Source organism: Elaeis guineensis, chromosome 5 (genome assembly GCF_000442705.2).
Source record: "Elaeis guineensis isolate ETL-2024a chromosome 5, EG11, whole genome shotgun sequence".
Classification (NCBI taxonomy): domain Eukaryota; kingdom Viridiplantae; phylum Streptophyta; class Magnoliopsida; order Arecales; family Arecaceae; genus Elaeis; species Elaeis guineensis.
The window spans coordinates 17,150,618-17,173,488 of NC_025997.2; positions in this window are offsets into that span (position 1 = coordinate 17,150,618).

The window sequence follows — 22,871 nt, forward strand, 5'->3', positions numbered from 1 at the left end:
ATCAAATAACTAGACATACTGACTTGACTATGGTCGGTTGAAGGATATTCAGCTTACCACCGTTTATCTTAATACCTAAAAGGTAATGTCTATTGATATTTGACTAACGAACAATTCTACAATCACTACTGAACGTTCGACTCATCGATTATATTCTATAGTCAAACTATGATTCAACGACATTATAGATACACAAAAAAGAGGAAAGAGTTGATACTTTGAAAAATTTTCTTTCATTCGTTGAAAGGAAGTTATAAAATTGGACCAAAGGTCCGATTATAAAACTTCTAATTATAAAAAAAAAATAAAAATGCTACACCGATCACCAGTCTTCGTCTCCTTGCTTCGGTGCAGCATCGACGATCGGTGCAGCCCCTTCTTCGTAGCTTCATCTCCCAACAAGGAGGAATGATACTGCTCAAGTCCAAGTCTGGGTATAATTTTCCGACTGCATCCCGGTTGTCCTTGTACCCAATGCAGTAGGAAGCATATCCACCTTCAAAATTTCTTTCTTGAATTCTTCAGAATTTTTAAGTTCTCGATGGCAGACTTAGAGCTTCTCTTGCCGACTCTACTTCAGTTCTCGTGGAGGCCGACTCAGCATCGGCCAGTGCCAACCTTTCCAGGATGGCCCGATGCCTTTCACATTTGGCTTCAAGTTCATCAATGCATCCATTCCTCTCTTGTCGAAGTCGATGGATGGAATGCTTCTTGCTCTTGATTCGTGACTCAAGAGATGAGATATTTTGATGAGCCGACTCAAGTTCAGCTCTGGAAGACTGTAGGTCAGCCGTCATTTGGGAGATCTGCTCCTGAAGTTCTTTCTCCCATTCAGTCGCCGTCTGAAGTTGTTCTATGGCAGCAGTCTTCTCGACGGTGACGGCCACCACCTTATCCATCCATGATCGATGAAAGTCAGCAATCTTACGATAGCTGCTCTCTAGATCATGCATGTCATGCGCCCACTGAAACAGAAGACAAGTCAGATCAGATCAAAAAAAAAAGAAAGAAAATTTACCCTGAGTATCATTGGTTAAAAGGAAGAAAACATCTCAGTGACAATCCATTTTTCCTATTCTCTCGATCAGTCAGGAGAATAGCAGCTTCGATGAGCCACCTGGCCAATGTCGAATTGGCCAAGGCTGACTCATCCTCAGAGATCCGAATGTCAACAAGAGTTGGAAGGTTTGCAAACGACCCATCATCAGCTGAAGTCACTGGCACCTTCTCCCGATCTCCAATCAACAGTCCCACATTTGAGAACACTAGGAAGTCAAGCTCGACTGTGCTCGAGAACATTCTGCTGGAGGAACGGCGGGCATAGCCGCAGACTGCTCGGGTTCGACCACGACTCTCACTCCGATCTGAACCTCTGCTGATGGAGCCGTCGATGGTACTGTTACAACTCCATCCTCTCCCACCGTCCATCTTCAGCAGACGGCACCTCAGGAAGCATTGTCAGGGTCGACAATGCCAAAACTAGTTGGAAAATCATCTCTGATGGAATGTCGGATTCTCTCATTAATGGAGTAGTGATCCAACCCTTCTTCGATGGTCGGGAGGGTCTAGCTTCAGTTCCTGCCTTCTTTTTGGCAGCGTGCATGTAGATATCAGCAACTGACACTCATGCTCTTGGCTGCATAGCTGCAATCAAAACAAAGAGATCAGTATAAAGTTCAAAAATATATAAGAAAGACAAAGTAATCGACTATGTTATACCTAAAGAAGTGACCAAACTAAGTCCGGCATCATAGAGAGCTTGTTCGATCATCAGCTCTCGCTGTGGTGGAACGCCATATCCTTCAGTCGGATGAAATCTTTTCGATCATTAGCCTACGTTTGACTGTTCTCGTTGGGGTCAGTCTTCGGATCACCCTAACATGAAGGAAAGCCCCAGGGAGAAGAAGAAGAAATAAAAAAATATTGGTTCTTCCATCCATGAATGGACGATGGAAGATCAAAATGAAAGAAAGACCTTTTTCTCAGATTGAAGAACCACCAATCTTTGACCTTCGGATGAGGATGAAGGATAAAGAAAAATTGAAAAAGAGAAAGACAAGGAATGGTTGGTATAAAATGACACAATAGGCCAAAACTGATGATCAGTCGGATAGAATTCGAAGCTAGCTGAGTAGGGCAGAGGCTGTAGTAATCAAGAAGATTCGGATGAGCTTGAAATCGAGAATCGAAGACCAACCCAAAGGTCCTGACATAAATTGTAACCTGATCTGGAGGAGAAAAATTCACTCGACCATTCGAGCTAGAAGCGAAAAGCTGTTATTGCTCTGGAATACGATATTGTTTTCGGAGCCATTCAACATTGGGCTCGGATAAGGAAGAGCTTCCATTTTCGGACCCAATGAAGATTCGTGAATTGGATTTTTTGATCGACTATCTCGAGAAGAAGAAGCCTTCTTACTGGCCATAAAAATGAAAAACTAGAGAAGAGAAGAAAGCCCTAAAACAAAAACCCTAAGAGGAGAAGAACCCAAGGATAAAGTCAAGAAAACTTGACCTGAAGCTAAAGCGGGGCGAAGAAGAAACTCGGAGCTCCTAGTACTGTGGCAGCCTTTCAGTAGAACTTTTCGTTGCAGAGGATAGTGACAAATGCAAAGTAAAAGTCTGGTTGAAAGCGACTTTATATATATGACCCCTCAATGATCCAGATGAAATCAATCGAATCAAGATTCCTCCTGATGTCGACACATGGTGACATCAAGACCGACCATTGGTCGGACGGTTCGATCCATCTATTCCCAGATCATGCCACCTCACCGTTATCTGCGTGAACAGCTTCAATCCAATAATGTTTGGATACATAGCCAAGATCTACTAATCAGAATCAAATCGTCTGGATGTCCTGGATATCGAATTATTTATCGAAATGGCAGCCCAATAATGATTTCACAACTGTCGAAATAGCAAAACAGCCAGAGATCTCTTGTATTCCAAAAACTCATTAATATCAGCAGTCAAGTCGGGGCTCGAGACGACATATGACAACTTCCTTCGTCCAACGTGATAGACTACATGATGATATACACGTCAAACTACCTTGGACTTGGGAGTGGAGGGCAATTATTGGGACCATTTAACCAACCCTCGACTCCGACTCTATATCAACCTTATAAATACAATACTCTGACTAACAATCAGTTAACCGACCGATAGTCGACTATTATCAACCAACAACGGACAACCACGATGACTCAGTTAATATCCGACTGATGACCATCGGCATATCAAAGTCATCGTTTGATGCTTATTCAGATCTCCACCGACCAACTACTATTACTGATATATAGTCGGCTTATCTTCTTATAATTATATAAGGTCGGAATGTGCGGAACCTACATATCTAACCATTATAAATGTTATCAACTACTATCACATCATTATGGCATAAAAATATTAATTATATACTATTATATATATGCTTATTTCTCATAATATATAATCGAATGAACCTACATATCTAACCATTATAAATGGTTATCAACTACGTATCACAGTCATTAGTGGATATAAATAATCCATTAACTCTATGATTATGGTCCGATAATTTAGCACCATAAAAAGTAGGACCACATGCTCGATAGTTACATCAGAATTATTTATAAAAGGGAGGTAAATGAATAGCATGGATAAGATAATTTTGGGCTGAAACTCTGTCAATTCAAATATTCTTCATCTGCTGTTCACCACTCTTTGCTGACTTAAGTATCGGAGGTCCCTGTCGGACATAATTTTAATCTGTGAAGATTTTATTATGTAGATGCTCTTCACCAGCGACAGACGATAAGAGATTGGCCGCAACAGGGGGGTTTGTGGGCGCTCACCTTTTTCATTCTTGACTTATTTTAGTTACCGATCACAAACTTGTAAACCCCCAGCGCAATTGATGTGAAAAATGTCATGATTAATTATTTGTTTGTCCTAGGTTGATGGTCAAATTATTTAAGCTTTTAAACTATACGGATTATAATAAGTCAGGATGATGCGCCTGAAGAATTTATATATATATATATTTTTATCTATGTAGTTGAGACAAATCATTTATACGGCTTCAAGTCACAAACTTGAAGAGGGAATACATTGAGAATATTAGCTGTAGTTGGGTTGCAAATTACTTATAAGCCATAGGTAACGAATTGCTTCACATAAATTTGGCAAAGCATGTTAGACAGTTGAGGGAAAACTATTAAAAATTATGCATTTCCATCTGAACCTTAAATTATTTATAAGTCATTTTTTTCTATTACATATGAATAAGTCCTTAAAGTGTAAATTTAGTGTTATAGCCCAAGCCCAAGTCCGATTTAAAAGACCCAAGCCCATTCAAAAAAAAAAAAAACAGTGAGAAACAAAGATCGGGAAGAAGACTCCCGGTAGGAGTCTTCTTGTCCGATCAAATCTCGGAGATCGGAATCCTAGGACCTCTCAAAGTCCTAGGGTTCTCTATAAAAGGACCTTTCCCTTCTTAGGAGCCGATCATCGGCCCTCTTCCCCTCTCTTTCTCTCTGTTTTTTCTGATTGGAGCCGCGGATACTCATCTTGTTCTCGCCGTGATTGCTCGCCGGTGGGGTCATCGGAGGTCGAGGTGAGTTCCCCTTTTCTTCCTCTCTTCTTTCCGCTTCTTCCCGTGCCTTTGTGCGCGGCTGCCGGCGATGGGAGTCACCGATTCTTGGTCGAAAAAAGAGATCTCTGTTTTGGTCTCTTCTTCCCGTGAATTTTCCGGCACCGGCGATCCAACCGATCGTCGATCTTGCCCCTCCGAACCCGGGAGAGTGGCCCTTCCCTGCCGGCGGGTCCGCCGTGCTGGCCGTGGCCTGAACGGCCGGTCAAGGTCGGAGATCCGCAGGTCCCTGTTCGGCCTGGAAGGAGCCCGAGAGAAGAAGAAGAAGAAAAAAAGAAGAAAAAGAAAAGAAAAAGAAGAAAAAGAGAAAAAAGAAAAGAAAAGAAAAGAAAAAGAAGAAAAAAGAAAAGAAAAAAAAGAAAAGAAAAAAAAGAAAAAAAGAAGAAAAAGAGAAAAGAAAAAAAAAGAGAAAAGAAAAAAAAAAAAATAAATAAAAATAAAAAATATATATATAAATAAATAAAAAATAAAAAAAATGAGAGAGAGTTTCTCTCTCTCTTCTTTCAGTCTGAAACCTTACTTTTCTCTCCAGAATTGACTTTCTCTCTCTACTTTCTCTCTCTAAAATTTTCTCTCTCTAGATTATTTCTCTCTCTTAATGGATTTCTCTCTCTCTAAAGTTATTCCTCTAGGATTAGCATAGTGGAAGGCTTCATTTGATGATTTTGATCGAGTTTAGGGAAGAGTCTGATTTTAAGTGAGTTTTGATTTGGGATTTGTTTAGATTGAATTTTGAATTAAAATTAATGTAAAAAAATATAATTTTGGATAATAGGCACTGAAGAATCCCCTAAAAGTTAGTCAATCTATTCATTCAGTGCTCCGTGAAAGGTAAGTAATGAACCATCTTCTCGAGATATTTCATATTTATTCTAAAAATAAATAATTATTCTCTGAAATTATGCATGATTTATGAAATTATGTTTTGAAAGAAAAGTGCTTTTGAAATATTATGGTACGTCGATTATGCACGTGTTCAAAAAAATTATGATATATTATGATATAAAGTATTTTGATACAGATCGGATTTATGCTCTCAGCCTAACTATGTTTCAGTGGGCCCCGCCAATGGGGATTATACGTTGGTACTCAGTGGACCCTACCAGTGGGGGTTGTGCGCTGGTGTTTGTGGACCCTGCCAGTGGGGTTTGCGCTGGTATTCAGTGGACCCCGCCAATGGGGGTTAAACATTGGTCATAGTCGAGGCTGTTGAGTTACGAGTGTTTGAATCGAATCGGATTTATGATTATATTATATGTGAATATTTAAAAATATTGGAATTGTATTAAATCAGTATGAAATATATTTTTATGTTTATTTATAATATTATTCTTAAAAATTATATAAATCTGAAATATCTAGTTGAGATATTTGTTACTTACTGGGCTGTCTAGCTCATTACCTTTCTTTCTATTTTTCAGATTCAGATAATTAATTTCGAGCGTGGGAAGAAATATTGGACAGAGCTTTTAGATGGAGATTTAGCATTGTCAACTTCATTGAACTTAGATCTATTATTTTATTATTAGTAAAAAAAATTTATTGGATGTAAGATATTTATTTTAATTACTTAAATTAAAGTTGAATAATAATTATTTGAATTTATTCTACTGTGATGCATTGATATCGTGATGAGATGCCTTGTATGCTTATGGAGAGAGTTCTTCATAAGTATGCGGCGGTTGCTGCGACCTCCTGCTCGCGATCTCGGGCTGGGGGCGTGACAATTAATATGGTATCAGAGCATAAGTGGATAAATTATGACACATAGAATTAGACATAGTATGAGTGTAGGTGGGTAAACATTAGAAATATTGGGACGTTAAAGTATGAGCATCATAATAAACCCATCCTAACAAATAGATAAATGAATTAATAAGATTTTACTACTACAAGGTTATCATGCCTCCCCGTAGAATGACAAGAACTACTCAAGAAATTGCAAGAGAGACATCACAACTACGGGATGGTAACACTCCCCATCTGCCAGTGGCACCCTCAGAGGAGGGAGTCGTAGATCCTAATGGGAGTACTTCGAGAGCACGTCAGGAACCAGATATGGCTCAGTTAATGCAGACCCTAATCAGGATGATACAAGCACAACAACAAATACAGCAGCAAATGCTTGAACAACAGCAGATACAACGAGATACACAACAACATCAGCATCCACCACCACAACATGGAGAGCAACCAGTACAATGGAACAACATTTCAGAATTTAAAAAGCTTGCTCCTCCAGCTTTCAAGGGGACTACTGAACCTTTGGAGGCTGATAACTGGATAATGAGATGGAGAAGGCCTTCGCTGTCCCAGAGTGTCTTGATGAAGAAAAGATTCGATATGCAGCTTATTTACTACAAGGAGAAGCATACAACTGGTGTCAGCGACTACAGCGCAAGTATGAACAAGAGGCGAAATACTTATCTGGGAAAGATTTCGGATTGCATTCTATATCAGTATTTTCTCGGAGTATAAGGATCAGAAAGAGCAAGAATTTATTTATTTGAAGCAAAAGGGTATGAGTTGACTGAATATGAAGCAAAATTTACAGAGTTAGCAAAATTTGCTTGAGATTAATGGATGGTGAGCAAGAAGTGTTCACCAGTTTGAGATGGGACTGAGAACTGAGATTCGAAAATAAGTGGTTCCATATGAATTGACAACTTATGCCGATGTGGTAAACAAAGCACTGATAATTGAAAGAGAAGTCAATGAAGAATGCATGGAAAGGGAAAGAAAGCAAAGAAAGAGAGCAAAATCAAATGATACACAAGGACAGAATAATAAAAAATCAAAAGTTCAGCTAAGGGAGCAATAGATAATAAGACTCAACAGATTGACAGTAAGCAGTGCTCCAGATGTGGCAAAAATCATGCAGACAAGGATTGCCATTGGAATACAGGTGCTTGCTTCAAATGTGGTCAGATGGATCATAAAATTGCTAGCTGCCGCTAAATACAGAAAATCAAGTTGGCCAAAGAACTTATGAAGGACAACATAAGGGGGGTGGACAGATTTCTAAAACCAGGAAAGAGTTTATGCGCTTACTCAACAGAATGCACAGGCTTCCAATACAATGGTGACAAGTATGAAAAATTTTGAGGACGAAATTTTTTTTAGGAGTGAAGAATGTTATAGCCCAAGCCCAAGTCCGATTTAAAAGACCCAAGCCCATTAAAAAAAAAAAACAGTGAGAAACAGGGATCGGGAAGAAGACTCCGGTAGGAGTCTTCTTCTCCGATCAAATCTCGGAGATCGAAATCCTAGGACCTCTCGGAGTCCTAGGTTCTCTATAAAAGGACCTTCCCTTCCTTAGGAGCCGATCATCGGCCCTCTTCCCCTCTCTTTCTCCCTTTTTTCCCGATTGGAGCCGCGGACACTCATCTTGTTCTCGCGTGATTGCTCACCGGTGGGGTCACCGGAGGCCGAGGTGAGTTCTCCTTTTCTTCCTCTCTTCTTTCCCCTTCTTCCCGTGCCTTTGTGCGCGGCTGCCGGCGACGGGAGTCACCGATTCTTGGTCGGAAAAAGAGACCTCTGTTTTGGTCTCTTCTTCCCGTGGATTTTCCGGCGCCGGCGATCGCAACCGACCGCCGGCCTTGCCCCTCCGAACCGGGAGAGTGGCCCTTCCTGCCGGCGGGTCCACCGTGCTGGCCGTGGCCTGAATGCCGGTCAAGGTCGGAGATCTGCAGGTCCCCTGTTCGGCCTGGAAGGAGCCCAAGAGAAGAAGAAGAAGAAAAAAAGAAGAAAAAGAAAAGAAAAAGAAGAAAAAGAGAAAAAGAAAAGAAAAGAAAAGAAAAGAAGAAAAAGAAGAAAAAAAAAGAAAAGAAAAGAAAAGAAAAGAAAAAAAGAAGAAAAAGAGAAAAGAAAAAAAAATAAATAAATAAATAATAAAAATATATATATATATAAATAAATAAAAAAAAAAAAAATGAGAGAGAGTTTCTCTCTCTTCTCTCTTCTTTCAGTCTGAAACCTTACTTTCTCTCTCCAGAATTGGACTTTCTCTCTCTACTTTTCTCTCTAGATTGTTTCTCTCTCTTGATGGATTTCTCTCTCTCTAAAGTTATTTCTCTAGGATTAGTATAGTGGAAGGCTTCATTTGATGATTTTGATCGAGTTTAGGGAAGAGTCTGATTTTAAGTGAGGTTTTGATTTGAAATTTGTTTAGATTGAATTTTGACTTAAAATTAATTAAAAAAATATAATTTTGGATAATAGGCACTGAAGAATCTCCTAGAAGTTAGTCGATCTATTCATTCAGTGCTCCGTGAAAGGTAAGTAATGAACCATTTTCTCGAGATATTTCATATTTATTCTGAAAAATAAATAATTATTCTCTGAAATTATGCATGATTTATGAAATTATGTTTTGAAAGAAAATGCTTTTGAAATATTATGGTACGTCGATTATGCACATGTTCAGTAAAAAATTATGATATATTATGATACAAAGTATTTTGATACAGATCGGATTTATGCTCTCAGCCTAACTATGTTTCAGTGGGCCCCGTCAATGGGATTATACGTTGGTACTCAGTGGACCTGCCAGTGGGGTTGTGCGCTGGTGTTTGTGAATCCTGCCAGTGGGGGTGTGCATTGGTATTCAGTGGACCCCCCAATGGGGGTTAAACGTTGGTCATAGTCGAGGCTGTTGAGTTACGAGTGTTTTAAATCGAATCGGATTTATGATTATATTATATGTGAATATTTAAAAATATTGGATTTGTATTAAATCAGCATGAAATATATTTTTATGTTTATTTACAATATTGTTCTTAAAATTATATAATATCTGAAATATCTAGTTGAGATATTTGTTACTTACTGGGCTGTCTAGCTCATTACTTTCTTTCTATTTTTCAGATTCAGATAATTAATTTCGAGCGTGGGAAGAAATATTGGGACAGAGCTTTTAGAGGCGAGATTAGCATTGTCAACTTCATTAACTTAGATCTATTATTTTATTATTAGTAAAAAAAAATTATTAGATGTAAGATATTTGTTTTAATTACTTGAATTAAAGTTGAATAATAATTATTTGAATTTATTCTGCTGTGATGTATTGATATCGTGATGAGATGCCTTGTATGCTTATGGAGAGAATTCTTCATAAGTATGCGGTGGTTGTCACGACTCCTGCTCACGATCTCGGGCTGGGGGCGTGACATTTAGCATAAAGTCGACAAGGTTTTGTTCACTTGCATGTATGCGAGCTTTCAACACTTGCAATGTAGGAGACCAAGGAAGGAGTATACGATGGATGGCAAAGTCCTAAAAAATCAATAAAATGTTTAGCTGGAGTAAATTTTTGTCCTGTCACAAAGTTTTTACTTTAAGATAAAAGCGAGAAATGCTTCCACGAATTTCATTTTTTGAAGTATTAAAATTACTATAATTTTAATGAATTAATTGCAGCCTCCTTATATAGTAAAATTTAGTGGATTTGATTCTTTTACGTATCCTCGGTTTTCTAGGACCTCCTTGTGTGGTATGATTTCATGATTATGATCATCTTGGGTTTAGTTCATGAACCACGACATTCTTTTATGGTAGGATCTCATGATTAGATACCTTTGCTTCATTAGTCTTGGATATCGCCCAAATCCATACCTCATTTCTGAATCTTATCATTTTTAATTACAGATGGGCTGTGTACCATGTTACCCATCTTTTGTGAATTTTTGGCCAGATATCTAAAGCTTTAGATTGACCACTATTGTTTTCCCCAAAATCTTGAAAAGTTTTAGAAAGAGTGCTGCAAATGGTTGGGTGGCTCTGCCATGGGCACCACGGAGTCTCCCTTGGCTGGGCACTATGATTCAATATTGTTGCTGCTGAGCTCGAAATTTGAAATAGAGTGAATCGATTTGAGTGAGATTGGGTTAAAATGATTTTTGCAATCTGACGAGAACTCCTCCAATCTATAAAATTAATCAAGAAATCGAATGAGAATCATCCGATTCTTGATTCTCCGATACTTAAATTAGTTCGAGTCTTGAGAACAAGAGTGGAAAAGAATAAAAGAGCAAGAAAGATTGAGTGAAATTGGAGAAGAACTGAGTGGAAGCCAATAGCCTGACCTAATTTTCTACCGGTAGAATCTCCTTAGTTTTCGAGAGCAGAACTTACCGTTGGAAGATCACTGACTCCCTATTTATAAAGAGATTGAGGAGACCGTTTTAGAGTTTGTTAGACCATTAGAGGAGTCTGTTAGGTGGTTAAAAAGTCATCTATAAGTGAGCTGGCATATAGCTGTATATATGAGCTGGACATGAGATCGTGGCTTGATTGAGAAAACCACCACAAGCATTTGTAGAACAATCAAATCCGTCAGCATAATAGTTCACTTCGATAGATGACCGGAGTGAAATAGAGAGTCCTAACATTCCTTCCGGATGAGGTATCGGGGTTCAGGTCAGTAAATATCCGATCTGAATATTTTCTTATTAGCTGAGACGTCATCCGGTCAGAACACAAAGATGTTCTTTATTCAGGTTGATGAAATACCGAGCTGAATCTGCCAATCGATAAATTGTTCTGCTGGGATCTAGTACCTCCAGATTGATATTTTTTTGATATCATACAATGATGCAACGTGTTTTGAGACTGATTTAATACACCAACAAATATATAAAAATACATACTGATGAGATGCAAATAAAATGGCCATATCCTTGGCAGGGAAGTGGCGCTGCCATTCTCCGACTCTAGAGTTGCGAGGCAAGCGCATGGCCCATGCAATGGTTCGTTTTTTTTTTTTTTTTTAATGAAATGAATGAAGTAAGTAGCTTTCTCGAATAATATATTAATTATATTAGAAATGTACAAAAAGGAGTTAGTAACGAGAACTTCACAAGCGGAGGAGAGTGCGAGAGGTGAGGGGCAGTAACAAAGACCTTACAAATCATAGTTAGTATCAAATTATGTGTGACCCCAACCCTGCGTGGACACTACAGGATGTGAAGGAGTTGTCTTGAGCTTACGTAAAAGAGAGCTTCATGTGATCGTCCCACTAGCTGAGCGGGAAAATGATGCTTTTAGACCTTCTCTCATCATCGGACGTGGGACTTCGATGAAGAAAACATATGCTCACCTTTGACAAAATCGAAAAAATTAAGCTTTGCATATTCTGAAAAGGTGAAATGCCCATTCAAACCTTAAATGCTCGCAATTTGCTGCTTGCCAGTGATCGGGTATCAACAGAAGCTGTTGCTTCTCTCTTCTACAAAGGATATAATCTGGTTTCGGACCTAATAGCAAACGGCCCCTAATAATCAGGTTTTACTTTGTTCTCTGCCCACGACTCCCGATAACCAAAGTTTCCGAAAAGTGTTGAGATCTATGTCGGAACTGATGACGTTGTTCTCGTCTACGACAGTTCCAGGAGTGGATCATGAAAAAATTTAGAAAGTTTGAAGACCCCACCAATATGGTGATGTGGGTCTATATCTATTTATACACAATTATCGGTACAATAAAGTATCTATGTATAATGACTATGAGATACAACAACTCTACAATAAACAACTCTAACAGAATGGATCTGCATATATCTCTATTATAGTTGGTGGGTGAAGATTTGCTAGGACTGTTATTATCCTTATCATGCCCCCTTAAATTGATGGGCTGGTCATGGATTTTCAGTTTATCTTTCATCACGAGCAAAAATTGAGAAGAAGATAGACTTTTGGTGAAAATATATCAGCAATCTGATCTGTTGCATACACATAACGAACATCTAGATCTTTGTGCATGACTCTCCCGAATAAAGTGATAATCGACTTCAATATATTTAGTTCAGGCATGAAAAATAGGATTGCAAGCTAAAGAAATAGCACTAATGTTGTCACACCAAATGATGGATATGCTGTCATACCCCGAACCTAGTATCTGGATCGGATATATGATAGCCGCATACTCCCTTAAACAAGTCCTAAAAAATATGCAAGGCCCATAAAATTTCTTACAATACCTCAATATCTATAAATAAAAATGGTCTGCTTTCATAATAATGAGCAAAATTTATACTATTACAAATTCAATTTCTTCTATCATCCGACTGGATATTAATAACGCTCTATCTATTCATCCACTTATCTATAAATCCAAATCATAGTCAATCATAAGTATCTTGTAACTTTAAAAAAAAAAAAAAAAAAATGTTGTGAGCTTTACAGTTCAGTAAGAATCCCACATGTCACACCATTATAATAATATAATATGAAAATAATGATAAGTAATATAACATGAAATCTTATATTCAATATTCAAATATTATAAACATCCATAAAATATATATCAAATATATGTCAAATATATATCAATCATCTATCTTGTCAAAAGAGATGTGTTATCCTATGTCAAGAAGTGAAATCTTTTATCAGCATTATTTCATGTCTCATTATTTGTTCCTCTTATGACAATTCCAAATTTCTTAATCTTTTCTTTCCGCCTTTGGACTAATCAAGATCATACTTCAATAGCTGTCTGATCAAAATCTCATGCATAAGTCCATAGAGGCTATCCTAGATATAAGCTCTTGACGGACTGTCCCAGACATAAGCTCCTAGAGGCTGTCCCAGCATAAGTTCTTGATAGACTATCCCAGATATAAGCTCCTGACAGACTATCCTAGGCATAAGCTCTTAGAGACTATCCCAGACATAAGCTTCTGATCGACTGTTTACATGATTAGGCTAGTCTAAACTATATCTTTCCCATCTAATTATTTAGGTTACTTTCATCATATCAATTTTCAGTTTATAGTTGATCAAATTAAGTATATCATATCCACATACTCATATAATCAATCACTAATATATATATAGTCCACACATAAGGTATTCATGCTAAAAATTAATAAATAATGGTATCTCAAACATAATAAATCCATCAACATGAGTTTAATAACATAAAATCAATGGTACAAATTCAACAATAAAAGTAGTAGATAATGATGATCATGTATAGAGATTCTTATCTTTATCAGTGATTGATCCAAGCACATCAATCAACGAACTCTTTCATTTATGAATTTTGAAAATAAAATATTCTGCTCGACATTTTATGCAGACAGTCGCATCTCTACGTGACCAAGATCAAGCATAAAAATCATATATGGAGAAATTGCGGATAAACGACCCTAATAACATAAATCCAAGACCTCTCCTAGGATCAACCAAGATCAGGATTACTTAAGTACCTGGATCCTCCACTGGTCCATAAGACTTTTAGAGAGAAAAGTCCATGAAGAGAGAGAAAATTTTAGAGAGAGAAAATAGAGAGAAGCTTGTAGAGGAAGAAAATAGAGAGAAAAACTCATTAGATTTATAATCTAAATTGAACCTTGCTTAATGTCCTCTTGTCCAAGAAATTATTCTCCCATATATTCAAATTTATATTTCAAAATAAATCAAATTAATCAAATTAATCATGTAGAACCCTTTGTTGAGATTCACTAGGGTCCACGCCCGGTCTTAACATTTTTCTTCTAGAGTTTCCCATAATCCATCTAAGAGGAAAATAATTAATTGATTAATTAATTGGCCAACTAATAAAAGAAACTATTTTATTAAAATAAGCCAAAGAAGAGAGAGAAGAGCCCTCTCTTCTCCTCTTCTTCTCTTCAGACATGGGTTTTGCTCCCTATTGTCCCTCTCCATGCATGGCCACGGGCGATCGAGACCAGCCACTCATGATGGCTCCCAACTATGGTGAAGCCGCAACCCCAATGATGGCCCCCAACGGTGGTTGTTGTCGATAGCGAAAGGTGAAACCAAGAACAAAACAGGGGCTGCCCTATTTAAAGATAAATCCAGGGATCGCTGGCTCCAATCCAAGCACTGACGACAAGAGGATGATCGAGAAAAGAAAGAAAAGGAGGAAATGAAAGGAGTTACCACAGTCCGGAGAAGCCATAGGAGATTTTCGACGATCTCTCCAGTGAAATCCCAAGAAAGGAACTCAATGAACAGACCCAAATCGGTGGCAATTTTCTAAGGAATCGATGACGGTTTCTTAAAGAATTCATGAGAAAATTCAAGGGAGGGAGAGAGCCCTTTTATAGATGGATTTTTAGAGATTTAATTCAAATTTTTGAAAGCCCAAAACACCCTTTTCCCAACCAAAGTCGGAAAAGAGGAAAACTCTCGGCCTAGCTTCACGTGCACAGCAAATGTGGTTTTGGATTTTTTTTTTGGATAGGTTATTACATATGCTATGATAAAAAAATGTGCAAGCCTTTTAACAAATGATGAATCGAATATAACTCAACAGTAGTAGTTGCAAAGGTGCAATATTCGGCTTTAATAGAAAAGCATGAAATAATATGTTTTTTTTTGGTACTCCAAGATATAGGAATGCACCCAAGAAAAATATAAAAACCATCGGTAAAATAATGATCATCAGGATTGCCTACCCAATTAGCATCATAAAAAGCATATAGCTTAAAAGGCCTCGATCAATGTGGATGCAATGAGTTATAGTACCTTTAAGATATCGGAGAAGTTGTTGGACAACAACCATGTGCACAAAAGTTGGAGCATGCATAAACTGACATATTTGATTGACGACAAAAGTAATATCAGATCATATGAGAGTAGGATATTGTAAAGTACCAACTATACTCCAATAGAATGTTAGATCAGATAAAGGATCCCCCATTAAAGCACAGAGCTTAGTAGGAGTAAGAGCTGGTGAGCTACAAGATTTAGCACCATTCATAGAAACTCGCTTAAGAAGATCCACAGTGTATTTTGTTTGAGAAAAGAAAAGACCAATAATAGTTCACTGAACTTCAACTCCAAAAAAATAATGAAGAGAGCCCAGATCTTTCATTACAAATTGAGAATGAAGTTCAATAAATAAATAAAATAAATATGAGGTGCTACTGTCGGTTATCATAATGTTGTCAATATAAATCAAAATAACAGTAAGAGAAACATCTTGACAGCGAACAAAAAGAGAGGAATCCGCATGTAAATAGTAGAAGCCAAATTCTAAAATATAAATTGTCAGGCGGTTATACCAAGCATGAGGGGCTTGTTTGAGATCTTAGAGAACTATATGAAGATGACATACATAGTGAGGATATTGAGGATCAGCAAATTCTAATGATTGATGCATATAAACTTTCCCCTGTAGAACATCATGTAAGAAGGCATTCTGGACACCAAGCTATCAAATATGCCAACCATAGTGAGCTGCTAAGGATAAGATAAGACGAATCATTGAAGGTTTGACAACAGGACTGAAGGTCTCCATATAGTCGATGCCCGATTGTTGATGATAGCCCTTAGCAACAAGATGGACTTTATATCGTTCCAAGGATCCATCAGATCACTATTTAAGATGGTAGACCTACTTGCAGCCTGTCAAGTTCATATGAGAAGAGTATGGAATCAAGGACCAAGTTTTATTATATTGAAGCGCACTGAATTCATCAGCCATAGTAGCCCTCCAATCCAAACTTTTAGAGGTAGCAGTAGAGAAAGCAGGTTTAACAAGATCAGTGGTATTGATAAGTGCTGTAGGTAGTGGATGTTTGGTAGTGAACTGGATAACCTTCGACTTGCAGATCCCAAATTTGGAGCGAGTGACCATAGGATGGGAATTGATAATTGATGTAAGTAAGGAGGTGGGGGGATGAGACTCGAGATGTGGTAGAGAGTGATGACTTAGAAGTTGAGTGGATGGGGGACAAGTAGATTGAGAGGATGTAAAATGTGATGTTGTAGGAGGTGCACTTGGTGGCCGTAGTTCAGATATAGACATATATGGTGCAGGTTCAAGCATATATGGATGGTGATTGGCTAGTATTGGATGGTGGCATAGAAGAGGATGTAGGGATCCATGCAATTATTGGACCAAAAATCGAGACATTTGTCATTCCACGAGCCATAGTGGTAGCAGTCTATCAAAAATGGGACTAGAAAAAAAAGTAAGATTCGTCAAAAATAACATGATGAGATATATAAATAGGACCAGTAGATGGATGTAGACATCGATAATCTTTATGTTGGAGACTATAGCCAATAAAAACATAAAGACGAGATGAAAATTTTAATTTATTGTTATTATATGGGTGAAGCTGTGGAAAACATGCATAACCAAAAACTCATAAAAAAGAATAATTTGGAGCACAATGAAAGAGCATGCAATTCCTATGGGGATTTATGTTGTAGAATTTTGGAGGATAGGTGATTAATAAGAAAAGTAGCACTAGTGAAAAATTCTACCCAATAGGATGGTGGCATAGAGGAGTGTGCTAAGAGAGCAAGCCCCATCTCAATAAGATGGTGATGCTTTCTCTCGACGATACCATTTTGCTCAAAAGTATGTGGACATGAAAGTTGATGAAAGATTCCAGCACGAGCTAAAAAAGATTGAAACTGATGACACATAAATTCACTGCCACCATGAGAGTGTAGAGTTTTAATTTTCTTTCCCAACAAATTTTATATTTTATTTTTAAACACCATAAAGGTTTGGAAAACGTCAGAATGATTATATAGTGGAGAAAGTCATAAATACTTGAAAAAGTCATCCACAAAAATAAGATAATATCTATAACCATTGAAAAAAATAGGACTAGGACCCCACACATTAGTATGAATTATTTGTAAAAATTCATGTGAAACACTAGAAGATAAAAGAAATGGTAAATATTTACTTTTGGCAACTTGACATGAATGACATAAAGAAATACTATTACTAGAGCCATGGAACAAAAGTGCGACTGAGCTAACATGGACTTTAAAGTAGTAGTTGAGAGATGACCAAGCCGGAGATGCCAAAGTGAAGCAAAGACTCGTTTGCTAACGAAAGCTACTGGACAAACTTTATTAGAAGACTGAAAAGAGACTTTGAAAGGATAAAGCTCATTTTCATTTTGTCTACAGAAAAGCATCTTCCTCGATGTTTTGTCTTGTATGATGAATCGTTGAATCCAGAAGAATCAAATACAAAAGCACAATTGTTATCTTTTGTAAATTGGTGAATAAAAAGTAGATTAGTGGAAATCTTTAGGACATGCAAAATATTGTGGAGATTAAAGATGTGATTGTTATGATGAAGGAAAGAAGAATCGATATTTAAGATAGACAAATCTTATCCATTACCCGGCCCATAACAACATAATCATGTCCCTGATGCTTAGAGCAGAAAGAGAGATTGTTCACATCATATGTAATGTGATTGGTTGCCCCAATATTAGCATACCAAGCATTGTCAGTATTAACATTGGAGGTAACCACCATAGCTTGAAATTTTTATAGAGGAATTCATCCTTGATAAGCAAAATCCATCCTATGATGACAATCAAGTGCAATATGACCCACTCGATTGCAAATCTTCAATGTTGGTCAAGAAAATGAATTAAAAGATGGTGGGGATGAAGATGTTCTACTTCCATGACCAAAACTACCATGGCCACATCCTTTACCACGGCTATTGTTGGTGCCATTAGATCGACCACCGTCACATTCTTGAGGTGGCCGGTTATGAGTATGGGAGGCAGCAAAAGCAATGGTGCCATATTCTATAGTTATAGAATCTTTGGAAAAAGTGTTTATTTCTAACTCTTCAACAATATAAAGAGCATGCAATTCTTCCAGCGAAAGTGGAGGATGACGAGTACAAATAAAAGTTTTGAATGAGTTATATCCATATGGTAAACCATTCAAAATATGCAAGATCGTATCACTGTCATCAACTGGTTTGTCGACTGCGGCTAAACTATCAGATAAACTTTTAATTTTCTGAAGATAATCAGACATGCTAAATCCTTCTTTCTTAATATTTTGCAGTTGAAATTTTAACTCAAGAATATGAGAGTCTGAGGAGAGGAGTACCTTTTCTCAAGTGCAAGTCAAATTGCATGAGAGTTGGAAGGCTGACAACAAAGGTCAGGATACCCTTTGTAAGCATAGCATTAATCCATGATAAAAGATGTTGATCTTGCTCATGTCATTGGTTGTACTTTGGATTGAATGAAATTGTGAGTTTTCCATCAGTGTCCTAAAGAAACTTTTTTGGGCATTCATGGGTCTTATCAACAAAGCTCAATAGTTTACAGGAACGAAAAACAAGTAAACACTAAAACCTCCATAATAGATAATTATGATGATCTAGTTTTATGAAATAAGATAAAAAATATTAGAGATAACAAATGTGAGGGTGGTGGAGGGGCTAAAGAAGGAAGCTATGTGTTGGAGGAGATTAGAAGAAAGGAAGAGGATGTTGGTCCTTATTGCCCTGATACCATAAAAAATTTTAGAAAGCTTGAAGACCCCACCAATGATGATATTGGTCTATCTCTATTTATACACAATCATAGGCATAATAAAGTGTCTACATACAATGAATGTAAGATACAATAAACTCTATAACAAATAACTTTAACAAAATGGATCTGCATATATCTCCATTATAGTTAGGTGGGTGAAGATTTGCCAGAATTGTTATTATCCTTATCAGTTCGGATATATATCAATGCAATAGTTTTGGACGTACGATGATGATGGAGCCGGATGCTTTTAGGCTGCAAGGAAGGGAAGAAAGAAGTAGAGGTGGAAGAGACTTATTGGGTGAGGTGTCGCAAGGTAAAGACTAGCTCTTATCTGGTTGATGAGGTAAAAGAATTTCTTTTGCTTTCTTTTTATTTTATAAGGATCTGTATGGACGTGTATTTAATCTCATATCAATTATTCATTAAAAAAATTTTGAATACTTATATAAGGTAAAAGAATCTAAATAACACATTCTGGCTAGTCTTTTTGAATGAGGTTTGAGTTATTATAAATGGTATCAGATCTGATCTGATCTATAATCGGACTAAGGGATACTGCAGCACGAGTTCATCGAGACGAACATGTATTTGGATAATAACACCTTCCAGCTAATCTTTTTGGATGAATAAAATCATTGCACTTCTCTTTGTAAATAATTAAATTATTATCGTACTATTTTATTATGAAGTTCTCTTCTCTCTTTTTTGTTCAATTTTTTCATCAAAATATATATTATAATCAAAAAAAAAAATTACAGTAGCAATCAAAATCATGATAAAAAATATAATAATTTGTTGATAAAAAAAAATACAAATGGTTGGTAAATCACAACAATAAACAATGCCAATATCAATATTGCATATGTTATTTCATTAAAAAAAAATGTGAATGTTTCTTCCCCTCAAAATACACCAAATTTTAATAGCATTCAACGCCGCTTCCTCTTCCCTGCGTCGGGATCATTTAGTATTTGTAACAAAAAAATAAAGTAGCAGCAGCCAAAGTTCATTGTGGTATTTATTGTAATGCAACGTGTTTTTTGTGGTTTTTTTCTTTTTTCAGTAAAAAGGGGCTATGTATCTAAGCACCAGTAATGGTAAGAGGATCTTCCAAAGATGGTACTGCGGTTCCCAGGAGCTCAATACATGGATGTAAAAGGACTGGATGGAAGCGCTTCTGAATACGAACGAGCTCATTAATACCTTACCTTGCTATTTTCTCGTGGGATGACATATCAAGACATCATTTCAATGTAGGATTGTCAAATAGGGTTTTCCCACTCCTCATTTCAAGATCAAGAACGAAATTGAGTTGAATATACTTGAGTAACTTTTTTTGACTTTTTTGAGAGAAAATTTTCAACATCTATCCCATTGTTTCTTTTTTTTTTTTTTAATTAATGTTAAACATGAAATTTGTGCACCATTTGTGTCCTATGACATTTTCTAATAAAGGATGCTAATCAAACAAAAAAAATACCTGCAGACAAATCTAAAGATAAAAAATTAATGAGCCCAAGATTTCTTCTCCTTGAAGGATTTTCACATGCTAGTACACAGCCTTCACAGCTGACCATGCCCAATTTCTTAAGATTCCAATATGTTTCTTAGGATATATTTGTGAGAGTAATTTGACGATTAGAATTTTATATTCTGATTCAAGTTCGTTATTTCTCGGGGATTGCGCTTCTCATGAGTGGCTGCAGAAATTTGTAAGCAATTACACTCAGATTTAGCTTTTTGCCAAGCGTTGATGACCATCTTGAAACAAAAAAAAAAAGGGAGCTTGCAGTCGGTATTTTGTTGGCTACCACTGGAGTACATCATACAATGATTTATCATGCAAAACAACATAATAGATGAATTTCTTTGCCAGGAAAAGAATCCAATTCAACATGACAAACACATGACCAGCCAAGTTAGAAGGCATGACTAGAAATTGAAACAAAAATAATCCTGAAACTTGACTGCTAGGCTTTTCTGAAATTGAATTCCTTCATATAAGAAACTAGTTAATCTGGAATTGAATTCTTTACTCTAGAGTTGAATCCTATCTTAAAGAATTGTGTGAAAACAATGACCATCATGACAACTCCTATAAATTTAAGGGATGAAAAAAAGTGTCTCTTCTTTCTGAATCCCTTCTTTCTTTACATTCCTATGATTGCTGTGTTCACCTTTCATTTCAGGGGAAGCATGTGCCCGGTATTTTAAAAGTAACTTAACAATTCTGTTTTTTTTTTTTTTTTTTTTTTTTTTTTTGGAAGGCACACCTATTGAGAGCTTCTCCCAAGTGTCTAAGCTAGAAACAAAGATGCAAAGGATATGAATTTTGCTCCTACTAATTAGGCCTTTATCTTATATCAATTAAAATGCATGAAAAGTGTGTCCGATCGGCCGCCTTTAACAGCTGAAAACATGTACATAAGCCCTTCCATGTGGCCAACAAATAAATGCAATTGAGATCCCCTCAAGAATCTCACCATTAACGTGATAAGTTGCACTACGAGGCTAAAAGAGCCAAGTATTTTATGGGATATGCAAATATTCAAATATTATCTTGAATTTTTCTCCCTGTTCTCTCTGGAAGGATGTTTGTTCTAAAATTTCAGCATTTTGGAGTTATGTAGCTTTTAAGGTGGGGAGTAGCAATTCGAACCATTTTTGGAGGATGTTTGGATCGACTAAGTGCCTTTATATCCTTTCTTTGAAGAGTTGGACGGTTGTGTTTTAAAACTGAATATGCTGATTTTATTGTACTGGAGTTGGAGTTGAGGATTATATATCAAAGTAAGAAGACTCTTGACCATTGTTTAGGAGTCTCAGTTGACTTTGTTGCTTTCTACTCTTGCCCAAATTCGACCATCTTGTATTGCTAATGTGCCGATGTAGAAGCTTACTCAAGATGGTTTGTTCTTGGTAAATTTTTTTTGTAAGTTTTTCAATTATGGAGGCCTAAAATGTCTATTTGCAAAAATTCTTTAGAACACTCCGTCGTCGAAAAGAGTGAAGGTCTTCTTATGGCTTGCAACAAAGAACAAATTGCATATAGAGGAAATGTTTGCTAAGATATATTGGAATATCAGTTCTGGTTGTGTATCGTGTGGGTTAAATATGGAGTCCAGAAATCATCTCTCCTTCAAATACTCTTTTGTTCGAAGCTTGTCGATAATTTTTAAAATTCAACTGAAGTTGAGTGGTAAACCAATCCCTTCCTTAAGCTGTGAATGGATTGGAGGACAAGGAATAAATCTAAGTTGAAGAGAACAGCAAGGATCAGTTAGTGACAGTAATTTGCTGGGAGGTTTAGAAGGATAGAAACAACCGATTTTCTTGAAGAAGAATGGATATGTTCTTTCCGCCTTGTACAACATTCTGTGAAGTTTGCAGAACTAGAAGCACATTTGTTCTTCGAAGACCGTGGACGATCATGAGAGATTTTGGAATGCTTTGCAATCTTGGTTACCTCTTGCGATGATGCAAGGATCAGCAGCTAGTTAGATTTAGCTTGCTCTGTTACATATCTAATTTTTCTCCTTGTTTGTTTTATTATGGATAGAACTTTCTTCCATCCTATTTCTTTTGTAGTACTTCTCCTGTAACATATTCTTTGCCTTATTTCAATAAAAAGGGCGTAGCTTCCTGCTACTCCCTGTTTACATCGAAAAAGAAGTTCTCTCTCTATATATTCTCTGGGTGTTTACTTTATTAATGAAGACAATACGTAAGACTTAAATGAGATATAGCCATCATAAAAGACTTTTCACCATTCATCCATTTCTATGTCCACACAGATGACTAATCTGCTTGATGGAGTTAACCACGTTTATAGTATGAAATCTAACTCTTAGCATCCGTAGTTAACGTTCCACCATATTTTATCCTGCTGTTTCAAAAATAGATAGAATTGTGTATTGTTTCCTGCCACCTTCCTTTTTCTTCTTT